Genomic DNA, 12,640 nt, shown 5'->3' on the forward strand with positions numbered 1-12,640 from the left:
CACTCGCTCATGGTGTGCTATGAAGGCAACGACTAGCACCCAAATTCTTAGATTATCACGGTGCCTGTCAGCTACTCCGAGTGTGGCAAGGGACCTGGGAATCCTTTGCTGAAACCAAAAAGTAGGCCTAGCACCAGTAGCTAAGAGGTGATCCTTCCTTCTTTTGAATGCTTAAACCCTGAAAGGCCCACATTCATACTGAGGGGGAGCCTTACTTCTAGACTGCGTTTTCTTATTCCTATCTGAAGAGCAGGAGCAGCAGCAGGGAATATTAGATGATAATTAGATGATATGTAAGTCTTGAGTTCTTCTGAAGTGAGTTGAATGTGAACAAGAAGTCATTATCTATTAGAGTAGGTAGATTTGTTGGGTTATGGTATACTTTTCTTTCTCCCTCTCTCTCACTTTTTATTTTTTATTTTTTATTTTGGTAATCCATTGGCTTGAACTGGGTGCTGTCCCTAAGTTCTTCAGCTCAAGGCTATTAGTGCTCTACCGCTTGTGCCACAGCGCCACCTTGGGTTTTCTGGTCGTAAATTGGACATAAGAGTCATGGATTTTCATGGCTGGGTTGGCTTTGAAACATGGTGCTCAGATCTCAGCCCCTGAGAGATTTGTGGATCACTTTCTTTTCTAATACCATTGAAGCGTTGGAGAAAGACTCAGTCATGACAATATGCTTCAAGTACATTGTTAACATTAGTAACATATTCCTCTAGAAAACATGACGTTTCCAACTTGTGAGTCTGTAATTGATTGGACCAAAGGAGCAGATCCTATGTGCAGAAAAGTAAAAGAAACAAAAATAGAGGCTACTGAGTCTGCACAGAACTGCATGTATAAGATCAAGATCATGCATGCATCCCTGATAGTTCAGAGCCCTGACATTGTGAAATTAGTGTCTACAGTGGCACTGTGTCTTGCTCTGCCACCATGCAAGACTTGTTCTTATCCAAGTCTGTTACACACTGAAAAGGCTCGACCTCGTGCCACACATAATATTAGAGCAAGGGAGATATTTATAATGATGGCAATAAAAAGTTGGCACAAGGAGTGGAGAACCTGGAACTTAACTAGGAAGAAAGAGGAAATTTGGACTGAGAAAACAGAGGGCCATTAGGGAGAAAACACAAAAAGCTAAGAGCACTGCTTTCACTTAGTTGTAAGTCATGAACATAAAGATTTTGTTCTATCTAATTGTCTCAGATTAAATTTTTCCCTTCCCCTAATACTCACACTTATTTGCATGGAAAAGTGGTTGATAAGTTTCAAAGTGATGGATTGACATGGGAATAAATGTTCAATAGAGGGACTACACAAAAGTTCCTTGCTCCAACAGTCACTCTGATGATTTCCCCAGCATGTGAATGGAGGACACTGAAGTTTTCAGATCAGAAATGAGTCTGTAGCTACTTTTTCTCATCTAACTGTAGTTACTTGGAAAAACTGGAGGTTTTGATTAGATGTGAGGAAGGTCATGGATAGTCGACGAGCCTGCCTTTCCCTTAGTGATTTCAGGCCAAATTTCTTTGGTGGCTTGGTGAGTAATGTGGTTGTTTTCTCTTTTGGAGATGACCTTGCACCTGTCCTCCTTAATGACACACTGAACTAGAAACACACTCACTCCCAGAATGCCAGTCATGCTGTCATTTTTGTGTCATCAAGTGTATTTCTTCATGGTCTGAAACTGTAAGGTTGCATTTATTTCAAATCAACGTGAGAAGAGAACCAGTTATAGGGAAAACAGTGCATGAATGTAGGACCTGCATCAGAATTTGACCCAGAATTTGAACTCTTCCGTATTCATGTGATATGTGACCATAGGTGTTTTTGTTACTTTTGCACAACTGCACATGATCCTTGTCCAGCACCTGATGATGGCAATGTGACAGAAAGGTAAGATACAAACCAAGACAAGTGTAGAGGTGGAAGTTTATGTTCATATTATATATATATGTACAGACACATGTACTCATAAGTATGCACATACACATGGCTGGAGCTGAGCACTTGGACACAAAGAAACACCAGCACCATGAAAGGACTGGTGGCAGGCGTGATGCAGCGCATGGCAGAAAGTAAAGATCCTGTGTTGGAACACCAGTGCTGCTAGGAAAATGAAAGAAGCATACATCAGGAAGGGTCAGCCTGTCACACATGCCTCTCACATGGCTGTGTGGTGAGTGGAAGTTGGATGTGATCTCATTTCGAAGCCTGCTTGGGAAGGCACTTATCTCAAGCCGTATCATTTTTATTCTAATTAAATGGTGACCAAATTCACTTATCTTCTGATTTTAGCTACTAATATGTATGGTGTCATATGAAGTAGCAATATGACACGAGCAGTGAAAATCGATTGGTTCATATGTAATCAGTTTTTTGACCAAAAATTTATGCTAAAGAAAGAATCCTTTGTGGAGCAAAGTCGAGGATCACACATAAGCTCTTCTTTAACCAGTCCTAGGTCATCTTGTGAGCCTGTCTGCCTAATTCCACATTATGGTGAGATTTTTATGAATATGACGATGGCATTTTGTCATCAGAGTCATGTAGTTTGTTTTCTCTTCAGATTGTATAAATCTTTCACTTTTTAATAAAGATACTTTTATAACACTATTTTCTGAGGTCCTCGTTGCTAGCCTATAAAGTCCTATTGTAGTAAAAATAAGAAGTTCAACAATACATCTTTCGGCATTTTGCTGCTGTTGTTAATCCATGGTCTCAAGGTACTCTGAGCTCTCCTGGAATGATCTTTCTTCTCCTGCGTTCAGTGTGCATTGATTACAGGCATGCAGAACTATAACCAGGTTGAAATCTTCTGTCTTCACAGGCCTGATATGATCAATTAGAATCATTTCCTAGAACAGATGACATGGTAGATTGCTACGTGTAAAGTTTAGAAGATCAGCTTGCTAGTTAAACATTAATTATAACTAACTTGACCCAAACTGACATGGTTTCTTTTGCATTCCTTTTTATTCTTTAGCAAAACTGAAGGAGAAACCAAAAGAGTACCTACAAGTGGATTACCATTTAAAATGTAAGATAGAAAGTACAGTGTGTGTGTGTGTGTGTGTGTGTGTGTGTGTGTGTGTGTGTGTGTGTGTAAAGAAGCAAACACGGAGATCACTGTATTGGCATCCAAGTGTCCATAGATTTCTTTCAACACTGTTCTTAAAGTCTTCTCACAATTAAGATTTTTTTAAAGAATTATTCTTTATTTTTCAAAGAATTTTATTTTGAAAAGGTATACAGACTTGTTTATTTGCCTCATATTTAGAACAAAAAGAGCCAGGGCCCCACCCACTGATGCTGGCTGAGATGGAAGTGTAGCATTCCTGCCATTCTTACTGGCCCACAGCAATGGGAGAAAAGCCTGCTGTCAGGAGCAATAGCTCCTTAGTGTTCTGAGGCATGTAGTGGCATAGGCTTTCTCATGTTTTCTGGGGTTCTGTGTCTTCACACTTGGTTATTTTTAAATTAGCTGCACTGCTCCAGAAGCAATCAGAGGAACAATACTGGATCAAGTGTTGGGAGTCCTCATCCAATCCATCTGCTCATCTGATTCGGGTTCTACCAAAGTATTTTATTGCTGTTCTTTTACTCTCAGAAACACATATGAGTCTGGATCTAGTTTGGTAACTGCCCTTTAGAGGTCCACCTTCTGTAAGTTGGGAGGCATGTGCTTTAAGGTGACATTTTTAAGATAAATGTCCTTGTGAGCCATGTGCCCTTTGGTGAAGGGAAATTCCTCTGGAGAAAGGCTGCAAGGTTCCCCTTCAGGATCCTGTCTTCTCCTTCTCTAGAATGTGAGGGAAAATCTTCTCTATCATTGTGAGTCAATACTGCAAGCAGCTGCTAAGGACATAACGGATTCTCTCCATCTCCATTTGACGTATACTAACCTTCAGATTTCCCTTTTTGGCTCTTTTGAGATTTTCTTCCATGTGATCCAGCTGTTCTGTGATGCATTCTACAATTTCACACTTGCTTTCCAGAAGTTCAGGAGCAAAGTTTGCATCCTCCAGGCCTGCCCCAGCCTTTCCATGAGCTCTCCAAGAGTTAGCACCACCTCCTCACTGAGTCTTGCCCTATGAAATCCAGTTCCTCTGTCATCTTCTCTGAAACCAGGAACCTCACCTCCCGCCATCCAACTCCCGCACTCCTGCACCAAGATTTTGTTTTTAACTTTAGACTCTAGATATATTTATGGCTATTTTCCCCACATATTTATATATCTTAGTTTACTCTAGAAGATGACAAGACAGCTTTCCCCCAGTAAAACCCTGTCCTAGGTAAATTTGGTTTACTTATGTAGCAAGAGGATAACATTAAACATGGAAGCTTTAATTTGTGGCACTGAATGATGGCCTAAACAGGGCACCCTTCAGAAGGCACAATTAATGACCCACCTAGCTTTTCAGCAATACAAGCATGTTGAGGTCTTCCAGCCCATTTGCTTGACATTCGTGCTTTATGCCTTGAAGCTTCTTTGTAATGGCATGGAGTTCACACAGATCATTTGACTTTTTTTGCTCCCACAAAAATATCAACTCTTTTAGAATTTGTGGTTTCAAAGCTTGCATCATACAAAGCATAGTGACAACCTGTTTCAAGAAGCACTCCCCCAAAACGCTTGAAAGGATCAGTTATGGTAACACCAACATCTCCATCCAAAATTACTTTGCCTTCTTCAACAATGATGTAAGTTTTGTCTGCAATGAGACAAAAAAGGACAACCTTCTTCCTTTTCTTGCTTTATTCTGGTGTGGAGAATTTTTAAACTTCCATGTCATAGAAAATGTGACACACTTCAGCATCTTGCACTCTAGAGGCCATCTTGGCTGGGTGGTCACAGGGACTGGAAGGGCCGGGAAGGGAGACGGCCAGTGTCTAGACTTCAGAGCATTTTCCTCACTGAAGTGGGACAGGCTATTCCTCTGTCTTTGGTTTGAGATAGGATATGTGTAGCAAGTCATTTAAGTGTCTAGCATGGGCAAGTTCTTGGGTCCAATCCCCATTACAATGCAAGAGAAAGACAATTGGACAAAGGGAAGACATAAAGGATGAAGACACAGAAGAAAAAGAGTAGGGGGAGAAAGTGGCAGGAAGAGGAGAAGAAGGGGGAGGAGGGAAGGGGGGAGTGATTTTCTTATTGAGGGAATCATCATTCCTACATTTGTCACTTAGATACTTCATGTGGACTCTCTCAGGGAGATTAAAGTTCTCTTAAGTTTTACAAAGCAGTAGTGATTTAATTATTTTATTTGGAGGTAATAGGATGTAGGAGGCTCCACTGTTTTCTGAAGACTCTTTAGCAGAAAACAATGAAACTAAAATCCTAGAAGTATTCATTATCCTGCCAGAGTGCTTCTGCTATGGTGCTTCTATCAAGTGAAGTGAGGGCCACAATTCTAATCCCAAGGATCAAGGTCCTGCCTCAGGACTATGGTTTCTGAATCCTGTCTGAGACAGAAGCTTCAAGATGATGCTGAAGAATGGATGAGATGAAGGAATCAGCAAACTGGGTGGATTGAGGGCATTTACACCTCCAAACTGCAGCTGATTGAAAAGACAAATCAATGTTGTCACTGACATTTGATTTGATTGTGAATGCCACAGCTCAAGTCTTGAGTCATCTCACTTCACAGTTAATATATTTCATTAAAAAATTATCAAGTATCACTGCGTGCCATTGGCTGACCCCTGCAATCCTAGCTATTCAGGAGGACTGCAGTTCAAAGTCACCAAAGCACAAAACTCCAGGAGACTCTAATTAATCATCAGAAAACTGGAAGTGCAGCTATGGCTCCACGAGCATAGCACAAGCTTTGAGCTGAAGACTTCTGGGAGAGCAGCCAAGCCCTGAGTATAAGACTCTGGACCAACGCCCACCGCATTCTCCCCAAAAATCAAGTATCAAGCCAGGTGAAGAAAAAAGAAAGAAAGAAAAAAGACAGACAGAGAGAGACAGATAGAGACAGACAGAGAGACAGAGACAGAAAGATGGGGAAAGGGAGGGAAGAAGGAAGGATGGAAGGAAGGGAGTGAAACTAAGAAAGAAAGGAAATAAAAGAAAAAAATAAACAACTGGTCTGAGTGGGTGGTCTACTATTAGATTGCCTATCTAGCACACAGGAAACCCTAGGTTTGATTCCCAGGTACTACATGCACATAAAAAAACTCAGAAGTGCTGCTATAGTGGTAGGTTGTGGTAGAGGGATAGATTGCAACAGCTCAAGGACAGTGCCCACACCCTGAGTTCAAGACCCAGGACTAGAAGGACAAAACCAACTAAACAAAGCAAAACAGCCGAAAAACTCAAGGTTCAGTGTTTCATCTCTGTGAAGACATATCAAGACTTTATAGGGCTGTGAGAGAAGCTCCATCAGGAATGATGAAGGAAGTTGTGAAGGCCTGGGGCACCCACCTAACATAGAGACAACACTACCTGAGAGGGAAGAGCACTTGTAGGATTCTTAGCTTCACTGAACTTTCTGAAGTCACCGCTGCTTCCTGCCTACCACTACCTCATGCTGTTCCAAATGCAATTGTCTTTATGTAGCCACCCCAAGAAGAGTCTTATATCTAAACAAATGATAAATTCCAGGAGACAGGAGACTCACCGAAGAATTCTCCATGTGTGTGTTTTTATACATATATATATATATATATATATTGGCACGGCTTTGCTGAAATTATGGAATCATATATACTATGTACCTCATGAATACTATACACCTGGTACTTTTTACCTCAGTCAAGGTAGACGACACAGATTCTGGGCAATGGTGTCTCATGCCTGTAATGGTCAGTACTGTTGAGATCTCATGAAGACCATGGTTCAAAGACAGCATAGGCAGGAAATGTATGAGATTGTGGTTTCCATTTAACTTGCAAAAAGCTGAAAGTATGGCTCAAGTGGTAGAGTACCAGAATTGATAGAGAAACCTAAGGAAGAGCAACCAATCCCTAAGATGAAGCCCTAGTAGTTCCAGCACAAAAATATCCCCAAAAGAAGTTCATCTCCTTAGCAAAGACAAGTACACGTTGAAGTGAAAGGATGGAAAAAGGTATTCCCAGAATGGAGCTGAAAAGGAAGAAAATGAAAATGTATTTCTATGTAACAAAGAAAACTTGAAAATAATACAAGATGAAAGTGACTTCATGTGGCTAAGATACTGAAATGATTAGCAACAAAAAGGCAGCTAAGCCTCAATGCACCCAATTTCACACAACAGACACCGTTGCACATAAATGAGGAGATGGATCCCAACCATGTTAGATCCTCTCCATAGAATCCGCAACCGATTCAACCGATGACATATAGCCAATGGAAGCACATATCTGCCTAATCGTCCACTCAACAGTCACAGAATAAGTATCATCCCAGCACTCCCCAAGCTTTCTCCAAAGGAAATAACATTTACAGCACAAAGGCAGAATTGTTCTTTTCCTTCTCTATTACAATGTAATTATACAAACGGTTTTCTTTGTAGAGTATAAAGGAAGTCTTAATAGATACACATAAGAAATGATTGGGGGAGCTCTGTTTAGTCTTTTGAAGAAATGCCATACTACTTTCCATAATGGTTGAAGGAATTTGAACTCCCACCAACAGTGGAGTAATGATCCCTCCTGTCCACATCCTCTCCAGCATCTGCTGTTATTAGATTTCTCAATCACGGCCATTCTAACTGTAGTGAAGTGGAACCTTAGAGTTGTTTTGATTTGCATTTCTTTTCTGGCCAGAGATGTCGAACATTTCTTCATGTGTCCATAGGCCATTCATATTTCTTCTTCAGAGAAGACTCTTAAGTCTTTAGTTCATCTGTTTACTAGATGGTTGTTTCTTTGGAGATTAGTTTTGAAGTGATTCATTTTTTTTTGAGCTGTTGATACATTTTAGATATGAGGCCTTTGTCTGTTGTATGGTTAGTGAAGATCTTCTCCCACTCTGTAGGTTGTCTAGTTAATTTTCTAGCTATGTCCTTTGCCATACAGAAGCTCTGCAGTTTAACGCAGTCCTACTTATCTAGACATAGAGCTTCCACTACTTGGCATCTACCCAATCGTCCAGAAACAAGGACATAGTAAAGCCACTAGCACAGCGATGTTCATTGCAGCACTATTTACCATAGCAAAAAATGGAACCAACCCAGATGCCCCTCAGTTGATGAGTGGATCAACAAGATGTGGTATTTATACACAATGGAATTCTATGCTGCTGTCAGGAAGAACAACATCGCCCCATTTGGAAGGAAATGGAAACACTTAGAAAAAAATCATATTAAGTGAAGTAAGTCAGACTCAAAGGAACATAGGCTCTATGGTGTCCCTCATTTGTCATAATCAGTAGAAACCTTGAGCTCCCCTAGCAGAGATATAGAATAGAACAAAACCTAGATACATAAGTCCATGTGGTATGACACTAAATGAAAGGACCTCCAGGATATAGAAACAAAAGCCATATAATGAGTGATTGTTGTCCTTTATGTACTGTTATCTCTCATCTCTTTTGCTGTCCCTTGGTTATCTCATATTGTTACAGTATTTCACCTTGTTATCTGATATATTGTATATACGTATATTAGGTTATTTGAAAACAGATAGGGAAGGGGGGAAAACAAGATAATGTTCCGGGGGGAGAGGAGGGAAATGGGGACCAAGACATGAGAAAGGGTATCAATGTATGTGAAGTGATGCACCTTCAATCTGGTGAATATAATGTAACCCTTCCATTAATTACAAAAAATATATGGGAAAAAAGAAATGATTGTATTACTGCATGCTATCATCCCATGATGGAATTCCAGTAGAAATAGACAGCTAGATAAACTACAGAATATATTGAAATACATAGAAGTAGAACAAAACATTTTTGAACGGTTGGTTGATGGTTATTGGAGAAATATGGGGGGATATGTAATCAAGTCTAGAAGATACCTGACAATGTGCTTTGTTTTCATCCTGTAGCGATATCTTGTCTGATACCACAACAAAACGTGATGAACTTAACAACAATGAAGGGTATGTTCTGAACATATATGCACCACTCACCTAGGTATGCTTATAGATATTAACATGAATGTAGGTACAGACACACATGTAAGTATAGTCAAAGAAAGGAAAGTGATTTAGATTAGAGAACTTTCTTGGAAGTATTGATGACAATACAGGATTTTTGATATTTTTCTAAGATGCATTGGATGTAATATCTGCAGCTACCTTTCTCAAACCTTAGCTGTCTTAAGAAGAAATATCAAGAATTCTTCTTATTCCTAATGTATTGTGGTGGCCAAAGCCAATTCAGTGTTTTGATGGAAGCCCCAGCAGGATAAGAAACTACTCTGCAGGTGCTCCATTATCTCCAGCTAGAGGATACAACACCAGCATTGATCCTCCTCCCCCTACACCACCACCACCTCCTCCTCCTCCTCCTCTTCCTCCTTCTTCTTCCTCTTTCTCTCTCTCTCTTTCCCTCCCTCCCTCCCTCCCTTCCTACCTCCCTCCCTCCCTCCCGCCTCTCTTTCTCCCCCCTCCCTCCCTCCCCCCTCTCTCTCTCCCTCCCTCCCTCCCTCCCTCCCCCCTCTCTGTCTCTCTCTGTCTCTCTCTGTCTCTCTCTCTGTCTCTCTCTCTCTCTGTCTCTCTCTCTCTCTCTCTCTCTCTCTGTCTCTCTCTCTCTGTCTCTCTCTCTCTCTCTCTGTCTCTCTCTCTCTCTCTCTCTCTCTCTCTCTCTCTCTCTCTCTCAGAATGAGAAAAGACTAGTCCTTAGGGAAGTTTTAATTTGAAATATGTTTTCCTATAATGGCTCACCTCCAAGGTGTATTTCAAGCCTTAAACAAAATTCTGCCCAGATGTCTATATCAAGAGATGATGATGATGAAGACATGAGAATCTTTTTGGGCCTGTGTTTATCCCGATGTATCTCATTTCATTGCTCTGGGAATTGGGTTGGCCAATATATAATGACTTGACTAGCTTTCCAGTTGTTCATGGAGAACTGACAGCTGAGGACAGGCCCCTCATATTGTATGTGCTTTATTTAGTGGATGAAAAGTCTTTTACCATCAAGTCAGGGGTATAATTTTATGTGAAAGGTAAATATGACACTAAAGATTCAAAACTTGGTGTATGGTATATGTATGTTTGTTTCCTCATATATTCTGGATGTGAAGGTGAAAAACTCATGAAACATAAATGTAAATATTTTAGTTGTTTATTAAAAGCATTTCATTATAAAACTGGTGTAGAATATCCCTTTAAATTGATATTATACAGGACTTTGGTTTTGGTTAATCTTGTACAATGCATGTACTTTTGTTTGGATTTGCACCAAAGTTTCGGTTCCTAAGACCAACAGATTACTATTTTCCTAAAAAGGTAAAAAAGCCATATCAAGAGAGACAAAATGTGACTGATTTTATTTTTATTCACATTTTACAGCAACCACATGAAGAAAATTGCAAATAAAATTCTACTGTTTCTATCATTCAGGTGGGTAAGACTGTAGAAATACAAGCAATGAAGTATGTATATAAAATATAACATCAATATTTGAAGTGAAAAGAATCTAAGAAAGTCCAAACTGAGCAACAAGAGTTTCTACTGCTAAGATGTTGAAAAATAACCTGTGTGTGCCTTCATACTATAATCGAATTGATCTTGGAAAATTGTCTTAAGCTGGTCTTATAACTCAGAAAAAAATGGCATTTAAGCAAGTCAATGTAATGACATATGGCTATGTGTTTTTCTACTCATGAAAGTAAGTAAATATAAGTTGGGTGCTGGTGGCTCACATCTCTAATCCTTGCTGAAAGCTGAGGATTACCACTGGAAGCCAGCTTGGACAGGAAAGTTCTTGAGATTCTTATCTCAAATAAATGACCCAGAAAAAGCCAGAAGTGGCATTTTGGCTCAAGTGAGTTTGCTAGTCTTGAGCAAAAGCAGCTCAGGGACAGCACCTAGAGTACAAGGCTCAGGAATGGAAAAGGAAGAAGGAAAGACAGAAATTCTGGAAGAATGAGAGTAGGGGTATGAGGGAGAGGGAGAGGGAGATTGCGAGGGGGAGGGTGTGGGAGAGGGAGAGGGAGTGCAAGGAAGGAAGGAGGGAAGCAAGGAAGGAAGGAAAGTAGGAAAGAAGGAAAGAGGGAAAAGTATGGAGGGAGTGAGGAAAGAAGGAAAGCAAAAATAAAGGAAAGAATAACAACGATGTGTTAAACTTTTGAAAGTATAGGTTGTATTCTAATAACTCCCTTATTTATGTGATTCCTCCATTCTGGAAACACGTTCCTTAGGCTTCCACTCTACATATGAGAATAATTTTATACTGTGCCTTAGAGTCCATAAAAATTACTAGTATTTTCATTTGAGTTTCAGTTTTAAAGACTTTCAAATCTTCTCAATTCATCGTCATAACGACATAAACGATACAATCAACCAATGGGTAGTTCGTTTAAAATATGTGACAGAAAGGCTTCAAAGCACTTAGAGTTCAATTCCATAAATATGTATGGAATTGAATTCTTTTTCATGTGTCCATAGCTGCGCAAGGAGTACCCCCAAATAAATAATCATATACATGTTAAAATCCTCAATAAAAATCTTAGGATCTAAGTGGGCATTAGTCGTTTTAGGGCCTCATGCTTCCTGGACAGGCATTTTACTGACTGAACTAGACTTCTAGCCCTTCCTACTTTCTTATTTCTGAGATAAAGTTTGGCTTTTTGCTCTGACTGACCTGGACTTCAGTAGGAAGACTGAAGTTGCCTTATTGACCTGGCTGGGACAAGAGGCTCACATCATCACGCCTAGCTTGTCTTGTTGAAGTGGGTTTGTGGAATTTCTTTGCTGGGGCTGGCCTTGACCTGGTATCCTCCTCAGTCTCATGAGTAGCTAATATCATAGCTATGAACCACCGCACACAGGCAGGTAGTCCTTCAAGCGCTTAGGTCAGTTATGCCTTCACTGAGCTTTAACTATTACAGTCTGACAAAGATTCAGATTGATGACTTTTAATGTGCTAAAAGAAACTGATAGATTCATCTTCAGAATTTATCAATATTTAAAGAGTTTTTACTGACAGACTAGTCATTTCATTTCCATTTTTGTTCTAGCTTGCAGTTATTGTGTGGTTTCTACATACCCTCCAGTATACTGTTTAGGAGGGAATGTTGTTCACTATTCAGTGCTTTTATTGGATAAAAAACTGAACAATGTTTTTAGATAGGAATGCACTAATTCTTCATACCACTGGCCACTATAATCTTAAATAATGTCTTTTTAGCATCTGACATATAGTTTTAGGAATTGTTGAAATGTGGTGCCAAACTCTCATTGTCTTTATTTATTTTAGGATTTTGGCAATACTACTGATTTTTGTCGATCTTGGTCTAATGGTAACGGATATTATAGTTACGACAAGCAAACTACATATTCCATTAGAGTACAGAACAATTTCCCTTATGATTGCTGTATTTTTCCTTTTGGATGTTGTTCTACAAGTATTTGTGACAGGGTAAGTTTTATTCTCTCTGAAGCCTAAATCTGAAGAACCCTACTGAGACTTGCTCCTCCACCAAGTAGCTCAGGCTCACTATTTCCCTTAACTGTGCGCTTGAAACTCCCATTTATCTCCTTG

At 39.9% G+C, this 12,640-nt stretch overlaps 1 long non-coding RNA gene across 1 annotated transcript; it reads left to right on the top strand.

The window, feature by feature from the left end:
• Positions 1-1,839: 1,839 nt before the first annotated feature.
• LOC150039903 (uncharacterized) lies at positions 1,840-10,481 on the top strand. Its single transcript, XR_016534177.1, has 4 exons — positions 1,840-1,896; positions 2,987-3,040; positions 8,977-9,030; positions 10,447-10,481. It is a non-coding gene; the product is annotated as an uncharacterized LOC150039903 (long non-coding RNA).
• Positions 10,482-12,640: the final 2,159 nt, after the last annotated feature.

The sequence above is a fragment of the Megascapheus bottae genome, unplaced genomic scaffold, assembly GCF_031878675.1.
Source record: "Megascapheus bottae isolate mThoBot1 unplaced genomic scaffold, mThoBot2.hap1 HAP1_SCAFFOLD_81, whole genome shotgun sequence".
NCBI lineage: Eukaryota > Metazoa > Chordata > Mammalia > Rodentia > Geomyidae > Megascapheus > Megascapheus bottae.